General features: G+C 62.4%; 1 protein-coding gene across 1 annotated transcript in view; it reads left to right on the top strand.

The window, feature by feature from the left end:
* The window catches only part of PHLDA3 (pleckstrin homology like domain family A member 3), a gene marked incomplete at its 5' end in the record, with an annotated part of 2,314 nt that extends 1,204 nt beyond the window's left edge, over positions 1-1,110 (top strand). The window contains one exon of the mRNA XM_015587326.1: positions 483-1,110. The remainder of the gene's footprint in view (positions 1-482) is intronic.
* Between the last annotated feature and the right edge of the window lie 9,949 nt (positions 1,111-11,059).

The raw sequence follows: 11,059 nt of genomic DNA on the forward strand, positions 1-11,059 counted from the left end.
TTCTTGGTTTGTTATTTGTGATGTCTTAATCCTCCGTGAGCAGCAGGGAGGGGGCGGGGGTGGGTGGTGGTCAGGAAGGCCCAGGCGAGGGACCAGGAATAGAACCTGGAAGGCCTGGCTCCCGGCCCTGCGCCCTCTGCCCCAGATGCCACTCCCTCCCCTGGGAGCTAGGAGAGGGGCTGGGGGTGGATTTGTACCACTCCGGTTTCATTTCCCCTGCCCCGCTGCCCCGCAGCTTCTCCACCTTAAGAAGCGTCCTGGGGGGCGGGCACACACCCTAGGACCCTCCCGTCAAGGCGTCACTCTGCAGCCAGGGTTGGCGAGAGAGTGGAGCCTCACGGACCCCTCCCCCCGGGCAGGGAGTGGGCTCCTCCTCCGTCCCAGTGTGTGGTACGCGTGTCACTTTCTGTTTGTCTGGAAGAGATGGGGCCTGGACACTCACCCGGGGTCCGTCCTGCCCTAACTGCTTTCTCTCTCGCCAGCTCCCCTGCCCCTTTCGGCCGTGGGGGCGTGACGGTGCTCCACCTGTCAAGGCAGAGCCGTGTCACATGCGGGAGGTGTCGAGGTGTCGGGGCTGAAGGAAAGAGCAGGCCCAGGGAGGCCAGCAGAAGGTCGCTCAGGCTGAGGATGAAGCGTCAGCCCCTGGACATGCTCCGGCCATCAGGACGTACCCAGCGCAGGCCCTCCAGCCGCGGGCCGGACGCGTGTGTCGTGATGGAGAGCTGCACGAGGCCCCCTCCCGCGGGACCCTGCCACCTGCTCCGTAGACTGCTGCTCGTCCCCGGCCCAGAGTCCCCCACGGGGCGCTGAGCCTCAGGACTGCGGAGGCCTGGCACCTGGAGCAGGGTTGCCTCGGACTGACCTTGGTGGGGACTGACTTTGGTGGGGGGCTGATGGGCCTGAGGCCCACGCTTGGGGGTCTCCTGCTGCTGAGGTCCCTCTGGGACCCCCATGCCTCCAGGCCTCTTTGCACAATTCCTTGCACACCTCCTGCCCCTCTGCCCCCCGGGGTGCTCGGCCTGAGGGGGGTGGGGGTGGGGTAGGGTTTGGCCATTGCCATTTCATGCCCATGCCATAATGAAGATGCCTTGCAAAGGGCAGTGAGCGCGCCGTTCGCCAAGTGAGATTCTTTGCCCACAGAGGCCCAGGGCCGGCAGCACCTGCGTCGTCACCCGCGTTCCCAGGTGCAGCCCATCCTGCAGCCCCCAGCTGGGCGAGGAGACACGAGGCCCCAGGAGGCTCGGCCTTGGTCCTCCGAGGAGGGAGGGCCCCCAGGCCTGGGCCGAGGGACAGCGTAGTGGTCGGCGCGGCCCCTGCCGCTGCCTGCTCTGCATTCGGGCGGCCGGGCCTGCCGTCCGTGCAGGGGGGCCCGGCTCCAGGTGGCCCCGCTCCGGGCAGAGTGCGTCTCCAAGCTCAGGCTTCCCACAGTTACACAGCAGCTTCTCCGTATGGGAGCGTGCAGCGGCGGCCATTTCCACCCGGGAGCCGAGGCGCAGAGACCGGGGGCCCCAGCCTCACGCGCGCTGACTCGGTCTCCGGGCCTCCCCAGGAGCACCTCGGTCATCCGATTCGGGAACAAGAATTGACAAATCACACAGGGCTTTTTCAGACATGTCGCATGTGACCGCATCAGGCTGCAACCTGTCCCTCACACAGTCCCAGCACGGCCTGCCTCCGTGCCAGCCCTGCTCAGCGCCGAGAGGGCCTGGGCTCGGCTCGCGTGCTGGGACCAGTTGGCGACGTCTGCCCTGGGCTTTGGGGCGAGGGGGGAATGGCCGGCAGCACTGGGTGGGGGTGGGGAAGGGGGAAGATGACGCCGGCCACCCCCTTCCTGGATTCGAGCTGTAAGCGTGAGTAAGGGTGCGCTGCATCCTCCAGCCTCAAAAACAAGATCCTCGTCTACCGACAAGCCCGAAGGTGATCGAAGGTGGGGATGCGGGCACAAAGGAGGTACCCGGGCCCTCGGAAAGGGGACAGTGTGTGAGTAGGTGGGATCAGGACTCAGGGCGGTCACCCGGCAAACATGGGCTGAATGCCTCTCGGGCAGGCACCGAGCTGGGCAGCGGGGAAGTGGGGGTGATCCCTGTCCCCGAAGAGCTCCAGCCTAGTGGGGAGATAAAATGCCACTTGAGACCAGCAGAGCTGGCTGGGAGCAGCCCGGGAGCGCCGGGCCCCACCTCTCAGCCCGGGGCTTCCTGAGGCTCTAAGAACTGGGCAGGGAGATGGTCATGGCGTGTTTGGTTAGACACGTGACCTCTGTGGGGAGTCTGTCTCTGCTGGGGGAGGACCCGGCCTGGTTCCTGGTTCAGGGGAGTCCTTGCTCTCTGGCAGCTCCGAGTTCTGGGGGCGGGGCGGCGTGAGCAGTCCCCAGAGGAGTGCTTGGCTGGACCACATTGTGGGGCAAAGGCTCCGGAGGCCACAGGCTGGTCGGCACGGCCGGCAGACACACACGAGATGGAAAACTTTGCTCGGCTGGGCCGCAGTCGCTGTAAGGCCAGGGAGGGACTTGACACCGTCCCTGCCTGCCTCCCTCTGCCGGCGTGTGAGTCATCGATGGGATGAGACGGGCGAGTCCCAGCCTGGCAGCTGGGAGCCTGGGAGGCCGGGGGTGGGTAGGCCACGGGGAGAAGGGACAGCTCGTTCTGATCATGGGTGTGGGCTGAGAGCTGGGCCTTTGGCGGAGTCCTTGGCTGGAGCTGCAGCGGCCGGGAGGGAGGCAGAACTGTGACCGGCCGTCCCAGGCGTTGGGGGCATGTGGGCAGTCGGCTTTCGCTGCGGCCAAGCAGCCGTGGGCTGCACAGCGAGCCTGGCCTGGCCCCTCGTCGGTCTGCAGTGACGGTCCCCAGCTCGCGGGTGGCATGCAAACCGCCGAGGGGCCACGGCACGGCAGAGTCCAGGCCTGCGGGCAGCAGCGCCATGGCCCAAGGGCTTCACCACCTGGTCGCCAGCAGCGACGCAGGGCCCCAGCTGCAGCAGGACCGAGGGCCGCTGTCCGCAGTGCTGCCTCTGCACCCCGACCTCGCAATTCCGGCCGAGTCACCTGGGCTTTGTGGCACCTGGGGTCCAGGCAGCTGAACAGAGGTCCCTCTCGCCCGCGACATCACGGACACAGAGGCGGGGCTTTCTGCAGGCAGCACCCCGAGCTTCTGCCCTCAACATACACTCCCTTCTATCTTTATTATAAAAAGACACTCATCATTGAAGAAAATTGGGACAGGACAGAAAATGATAAAGAAGAAAACGACTTTGTCCTTCGCATTCTCATCTCTCAGAGAGAACGTCGTCAGCGTGCTGGCGGACAGCCCTCCACCTTCATTTCTGCGCAGAGGTGCATGTGACAGAATCATCCTTCATGCGTGGGTCGCCCCGCGCGCATTCTGCTCATTCCCGGTTTTTGCGTCTCAATATATCGTGTCGTGAAGCCACGACGTTAAGTAGGGGTGCCGGGGCCTGCATGCGATTCTGTTTACTGTTAGTTATCGACAAACCAGGCCCTTCTCGTTGGACACCTGTGTTCATTTAGTTTTTCTGTTTTGCATACATTTGTCTGTTTACACCTCCGTGTGCGTCTCTGGTTCCTTTAGGGGAATTCTTACACTGGAATGGCAGGGGACAGTGGGGCCAGCGTTCTGACGTGGGTGCTGGCGATGTCATACGCAGGGGGCCCTGGGAGCCAGTGACCACAGGGAGAGTGGCGGGTTGGAAGGGGGAAGGCGGGGCCCGCTGGTGGACGCCTTCGAGTTCGTCCCGTCGGTCACCACGGCCTCCAGCCACAGACCTGAGCATGAGTCCCCACCTCGTCTCTTCGTGGCTGTGTCAGCTGGCACCTCGCTGAAACGGGTGCAAACGGCTTCCTTCCTGGGGCCGTGGGACTCGATGGAGAGAAAGTACGGGAGGTGGACACAGAGAGAGCGAACGATTCATGTTTGTCGTCACAGCCGTGTAGCAGAAACCCGTGCCCCTTGCTTTGCCTCCCCCCACTGAGAAATAAGCCGCCTGCATTCACCATAAATTAGCAAGGGTCACCCGGCTTTTACCTGACACCGGCCGCAGCCCCCGGGAGCAGGAGCGCCGTCTGAACTTCAGACGCTGCAGGACCCGCGTCCCGTCACGCGAGGCCCGGAGACGTGGAGCAGAGCCCCCTGCGTTCTTCCGACGCCCGCCGGTGCCGCCTGGCTCTGTGAGGGGGGAGGGAGCCGGCCAGGCTGCATCGCACTCGCTGCACCGTGGTCACCCTCGCCGGCTCTGCTGGCCGACTCTGTGCTGTGGCTCACAGCCGTGTCACACACGTAACCGCGCCGCCCCCTGCACAGACGTGAAGGACTCGCCTGAGTTCCCAGAGCATGGACGAGGACGTGCGAGTCTGGCCCGGGCCGGCCAGCGCTGGGGGCCCTCGGCTGGCTCCCTGTCACGGTGGAGGTGGCCCCGGTGCCAGCCAAGACAGCTCAGATGGACGAGCGGCCTCGGCAAGCAGCTCCGAGAGCCAGCGGTGCCCTGGGGGGTCAGGGCTGTGGTTTGCAGCTTTCAGCTGTTTATGCAAAGGGAACCCTCAGATTGTGCCACCCCACTTCCAAAGCCCAGGGCCCGGTGGCCCCCCGCCCAGAGGGGTGCAGCCCAGGCGGTCTACTCCTGCAGGACGAACCGCGGCCTCTCCTGCCACCGACCAGCGCGTCGGTCAGGCAGGTCCTTCCTCACCAGGCTCGAGATGGGCCCCCAGCCCCGGCTGAGCCCCGGGTGGCAGCAGCGGGCCCAGCCAGCGGGAACCGAGGGGACAGTGTGCGGCTGTGGCACTCAGGCTGCCGTAATTTGTTCTGCAGCAGTAAGTGACCAGCTCAGGCCCCTCCTCAGGGGGCTTCCCAGGATGCTCTTCGTGCCCCAGCCAGGGCCCCCATACACGCCTGGGGTGCAGCCTCCATTCCCCACCTCCCTCTCTAGGGAGGGGCCACCTTCTCCTCGTGGTCACTGTTCCTCTGTAGTAAGTGGTCGCCGAGGGACCGAGATTCTGGACTCCCCCCTGCCCCGATATGGCACTTTGCCTTTTTAGGAAGCGGGTCAGTTCTCCTGGGATGACGGACACGTGAAGATACCCTGTACCCTGTGCTGTGGGACAGGCCCAGGCGAGCACAGAGGACATGCTCAGGGCTCTGTCAGTGGCTGAGGAGGCCATGCGTCACCAGGAAGCCGAGCACGGGACAGGGAAGAGCAGGTTTTGCTGTCTCCCTGCGGCCGGCACCTTCTCTAGCCGGCCTGCTTCGCACGGGGTGTCCCACGGTCCTACCACCGGACAGCCTGGATCCTTCCGGGATGCAGGGTGTCCTTGGCCCATGAAGAGTGCTGACCTAATGGCAGGGGAGGTGACCCCAAGAAATAAGTTCTCCATCCCAACACAGAGAAGGAGCTGCTTTGCAAGGAAGCAGCCCAGACCCTGCTCCCACAGCCCCCTGGCAAGGACGGCGCAGCCAGTGTCCCGCGGCTGCTGTGACAAACCGCCACGCACTTGGTGGCTTAAAATGATGGGATTCGTGCTTTCGCAGTTTGGGAGGCCCGAACCCGAAATCGGTGTCGGGCTGATACCGGGCTGAAATCAAGCTGCGGGCAGGGCCAGACTCCCGCTGGAGGCTCCGGGTCCGATCCCATCCCTGCGGCTCCAGCTGTCCTGGGCCTGTGGCCGCGTCACCCTAGTCTCTGCCTCTGTGGTCAGTGCGGCCTCCTGTTCCGTCTGGGGACCACGCCCACGCACCTCCGTCGTGCAGACACTCGTGGTGACATCCACAGCCGGCCCCGATAACCTGGAGTATCTCCCATCTCAAGGTCCTGCATGGAATCACATTCGCAAAGTCTTCACCACCGAGGTGACGTTCACAGGTCCTGGAGATTAGAATGTGGACATTTTGGGGGGCCATTCGTAAGCCTGCCCTGGAGGCCGTGCCCAGAAGCAGGGAGAGCAAGGCACAGAGCAGCCCAGTGTCATAGTCTCACCTGGGGTGAAGCCCGAGTTCCCAGGCCACACTCCCTGCTGTGCACTGCTGTCCCCATGAGGGGACCGGGACAGGCAGGGCAGCTCCTCCTTGCCCATCGGTGTCTGGACTGCAGCCCGCCTGCTCCTGGCCCCCACCCCCGGCCCTCCCCCGGGGCGCCTGCGTGGGAGGCCCTGGCTGCATGACAGGCAGCAAGGCTGCCTTTGATCTCCCTGAGAGCAGCCTCCATAGCCCCAGTGCAGGGAGCCTGCAAATCCCCGCCACCCGCCCACTGGCAACAGCTGGGGCCCAGGCACTTCCTGTGGGCTTAACCCCTTCCAGGCCTGCTGACCCCTCCCTGGCCTGAGCTTCTGCTCCCTGTGTACGCTGGCAAGGGCCCCAGGACTGTTTATGGAGGGACTTAAACTGCCCGCCCCACCAGGAGCCGGGAAGGGCTGGGTCTGTTTAGCTCCTGGCGTGGCTGGTGGCTGGTGAAGACCATGGCAGTGAGGAGGTCGCTGGACACACAAGCCTTTCTCGGTCACCACTAGTAACCCGAAGGCCTTGGTCCAGAATCACGCCAGGCCCTGGGATGCACCGTGGACCAGTGGAGACAGCCACATGGGCCGGGGCGGGCAGCTGAAGTGGACGCGACTCAGCTCTGTCCTCACCAGACCACATGTGTCCAGGGAGCAGAGACCATGTTTACCTCTGGCGGGTGGTAACTCCTGTATAAGTGACCCGAACAGGACCACAGGTGTCCAAAGTGACTCCTCCCCCTCCCTTGGGAAGGTTACATTGGCTGGAAGGGAAATGCTTCGTGAAGTTAGGACGTCACACACCCTGAGTAATCGTCAGTACGGTCCAAGGAGCCGGAAGAGGACACAGTCACCTCCGCCCGCCGTGTTGAGACAGTGACATGCTCCCTGCTGTGTGGCCTGGGGACACAGTTTCAGGGGGCTTCACGGCCACGATTTCACTCGATCTGCCCCAGCTGGGGCAGAGATGGTCCCTTCTCGCTTTGCGGATAAGGGAACTGAGGGTCCAGAGACGCTCAGCGATTTGCTCCACGTCACACAGCGACCGCGTGGTGTTGTCGGGGCCAGGGGCAGAGCAGCAGGAAGGTACGGGGTGCGGGGCAGGAGCAGGTCACGGGAGGGCAGGGCCCACACCCTAGACAGAAGGCCCAGTGTGACGGTTGTGAGTTTTAGGTCCCTGGGTGACAGGGTGGCGGCTGAGCAGTAATAGATTTTCCTGAAAGCTGATATGTGCCAGCACCCGGCCGGGGGGGCCCAAGAATCGAGAATGAGTCACCCAGTGCAGGCCGCGAAGGAACCAGCAGGGGAACTGGTGGGGGCTGAGGGTTTCTGGGAGGGGGAGGGGCAGAGGCATCATGACTCACGATTCACAGATTCACAGGGGCGCTCGCCACCCAGTCACTGCAGAGCCAACGCGGCAGGTGTCTGGGCCACGGAGGGGGGGCAGGGGGCTAAGAAAACCTGCAGTCACAGCACTCCGGGAGGTGGTCTGCACTGGCTTGGCCCCGAGGGACGCTGATGCCCACCCCACCAAGCCACAGCAGAAGGACAATGGTGCCAGAGAGACTCCTGGGAACGGGGCGGGGGGAGGTGCCAGCCTGCTTGGTGGACAAGGAGACGTTGTGCAAAGCTCAGCTTCAGATCCCGCCCTACTCTCCCTGGCCTGGCGGAGGTCGGAAGTTAAGGTCCCGGGGTGGGAGGCGGCCCTTCTGGGGCCAGGTCACCTGGAGATCTCAGGGAGCATGGGGTCCTGGGGAGCAAGATGGGGGTGTCTGGAGCCTGGAGGAGGCGGGGTTGGCTGCCCGGGGTGGTCTCCGCTGAACAGAAAGAAGCGGAGACGCTGAGCACTCCAGAACTTTCTCATGTGATCCTTGCAGCCCTGTGAGGCATACACGGAAGGGGTGGTCACCCCCATTTCACAGATGAGCAAACAGAGGTTCGAAGAGGGGGCGGCCTCGCCCGAGGCCACCCAGGGAGTTGGAGGGAGGCCAGGGCCGCAGCGAGGGGAAGTTTGTTCCAGGCTAAGCGGACGCATGAGACCTGAGGCATCTGAGGCCGGGAGTCGGGTGCCGTTAGCGTGTTCTCTAGCAGAGCTGTCCCCCGTTGCCCACCTGTCCCCTCCGCCTCCGCTGCCCCCCACGTCCAGGGCAGGCCTCTGGGGGTCCAGCCGAGCCTCCTGCGGTCTGGGGAGGGAGGCTCAGGGTCACGGCCTGCGGCCCCAGTCTGCTGCTTCTCCTTGAAATCCCACACACCCTAGGCGTGTGGCCGGAGCTGGAGCGAGCCCTCGAGCCCTGAGCCTTCGAGCCCTCCAACAATTTGTCTTTCATGTCGCATTTGCATCCAGCAAATTGCTCCCCTCCCCTCTGCCCGCTGCGCGTTGGGCGTGGGTGTGGCCGCCCCCTGGTGGCCAGTCCGAGTTGGGGACAGATGGCGTCTTCCAGAGTGACGTTCCCACTAGGCTCATCCGGTTCCAGGCTCCCTGGGTGGCGAGGGAGAGGCAGATCGTGGGCGGCGAGAATGCACAACGCAGGCGGTCAGCCTGGAGATTACCCTCCCTTCGAATTTCGAAGGCATTTTTTCCCCATTAAAAAATAGACAACATTTTTCAAGCAGTTTTAGGTTTACAGGAAGTACAGATCCCCCTAAATGCCATCCTCAACCCCCAACACGCAGTTTCTCTTATTCTCAAAATAATCAGGCACTAGAGTAATAAATTTGTTACGACCGATGACTGAATATTGATACATTATTGCTATCAATTGTATTCTGGGTTCCGGGGCAGCTACTGATTTGCACGGGACTCTTTTCCACTGCGGCGGTTTCAAGCATCTCCTCTTGGGCTTTGCCGTAACGGAGCTGGGCGCTTGGCGAACGCTGTGTCCTCCGTTCTCAAAGGCGAGTGTTTGATTCCTTCGGTGGCATCTCCTTCTGAATTCTCTGGAGCGCCATTCCCTTCGGCGTTATCAGCCAGTCCTTCTACCGAGTGTTTTATCGCTGCTAGCGGGTCCCTAACTTCCAAGAGAGTTTCATGTTCTGAACGTGCCTTCCCGTCATGCGGCGGCCTCTTCCTGTGTGGTGGACAAACTAACCTTTCTGTCTCCATTCATCATGGAGTTTTGAAGCGTTGTTTTGGTCTTTGTGTAGTGTCTTTTCTCCAGATTGCAGGGGGGAGGATAAGAAGGAGCATTTCACCCCCGGCCAAACCTCCGAAATCATTGCCCGTGAGGGTGGAGTGTGAGCATAAGTACCTTTTCGTCACAGGCTGTGAGACCGGTAGGCCCTCTGGCCCCCAGCAGGGATCCTGGGAACCTCAATATCCTTAAGCAGCAGAAACTGCAGGGGTGTTCTTTGGTCTTTGTACCTTCGTTCTTTGCATCCCGAGGAGTTGGGGGCTGAGGAGGTGGGGCCTGTCCACTCCCTCTTACCCCTACCGTTCTCTGGGTCGCCTGCCTGCCCCTCCAGCTCCTTGTCCTCAGCCTCACCCTGCAGTGCCCAGAGGAGCAGGGGCTACAGAGCCCCCTCCTGGCAGGAGACAGCTGTGGGCACACGACGAACAGCTCAGGCACCCCCCACCCCCCTGTGTGTCCTTGGACGTGTTTCAGAGGGTCTCTGAGCCCCTGGGATCGGTGTGCTTGAAAGCTTATGGCTTTCAAAATGATATGTGTGTGTTATGGGTTCCCCAAGTTGCCAAAGGACCTTCTAAACCCCCAAAAGTAGAGAACCTCTTAACCCCTTAGGTCCTCAAAGGACTGTCTAGCCGGCATGGAGCCCTCGCTTTAAGAAAGGTAAACATTTTCGAAGCAGCTACATCGAGTGACAGTAACCACGCTGTGGAACTGTCATGTCGGATAAGCTGTGTCTGCTGCTCCCCAAGCCTCCGCCCTGGGACTGAGCCAGTTGCCCATGTCGGCAAGGACCGCGGGCAAGAGGGCTGGGCAGTGCCGCTTCAGGGCACTGGACGCAGAAGCTTGTTGGTCACCTGGGTGGAGACGGGACTGGGATGGGATGAGCGACCAGACAGCCACAGAAGGGCGGCCACTCCCAAATCCTCGTGCACGACCGATCTCATGCTGGCAGATCACAAGTCGTCACATTCACACTCGTCTGTGTCTCATATGCTCACACGCGTGCACACATGCTCACACACGCTCGCACACGCACGCACACGCACGCACACGCCAATGCTCCCTCTGGTGGTGAGGAGCAGAACTTCGACCAGCCTTCTTGAAGGTGCGTGCAGGGAAGGATGGAAATCACAGCCAGTCTCATGCAGTCCGTATGAAAATGTCCCTAACTTGTCAGAAGGGCCCTGGAGTGGGGGCCGGAGTGACAGGTGGGTGGAGAAAGAGGGCTGCCCGGGTCTGGGGTTCAGAGGGACGAGGAGGGAGGAGGAAGCTGGCCGTGTGGCCGGTGTGCAGGGCTCTGTGTGTGCTGGCGCCCGCGTCCGCTGACGCCGGCGGAGGGGTGGCCATCGCTCAGGGTGACCTGAGGGACTACGTTTAACATCAACCAAGGTCCAGCTGCCCAGCTGTTGTTTCTGTGTAGGTCTGAGCACATTGTTGGAGGGGACAGTGGTCACCACTGATGTCAAGGTCGGTTTGTGGCTGTAGCTGCTGGTGCCTGGGCAGCCTGGGCACCAAGAACTTGAGCAAAGACGGCTCCCCGGCCGGCCCTGACCCTGACCTTAGCCACGAGAGAGCTCCCAGACTCATTTCAGGACCCCCGGGAACAAGCGAGGGTTCCTGCCGAGCCCCGAGAGGCAATTTTCTGTGGCGTCTTGGTCAGGTGGTTCTCTCCGTGCTGTTCATTCATTTAGTCAACGAGCATTTGAGCAATTGAGCACCTACTATGTGCTGGCCGCTGTGCTGGGTGCTGAGAAAGCAAACATGATAAGACACGGTGTCAACACCCAAGTTTCTCCAGACCGGTAGACTGATGATGTCGGCCTCGAGGTCAAGTGCAGGGAAGAAGCACACAGACTGTGGAGCCTGGAGGAGGGCCCCTCCTGCAGCCGGGGGTGGTCAGGGCAGGCTCCCTGGAGGAGTCAGCACTCCGCTGAGATGG

The sequence above is a fragment of the Pteropus alecto genome, unplaced genomic scaffold, assembly GCF_000325575.1.
Source record: "Pteropus alecto unplaced genomic scaffold, ASM32557v1 scaffold90, whole genome shotgun sequence".
Lineage (NCBI taxonomy): Eukaryota > Metazoa > Chordata > Mammalia > Chiroptera > Pteropodidae > Pteropus > Pteropus alecto.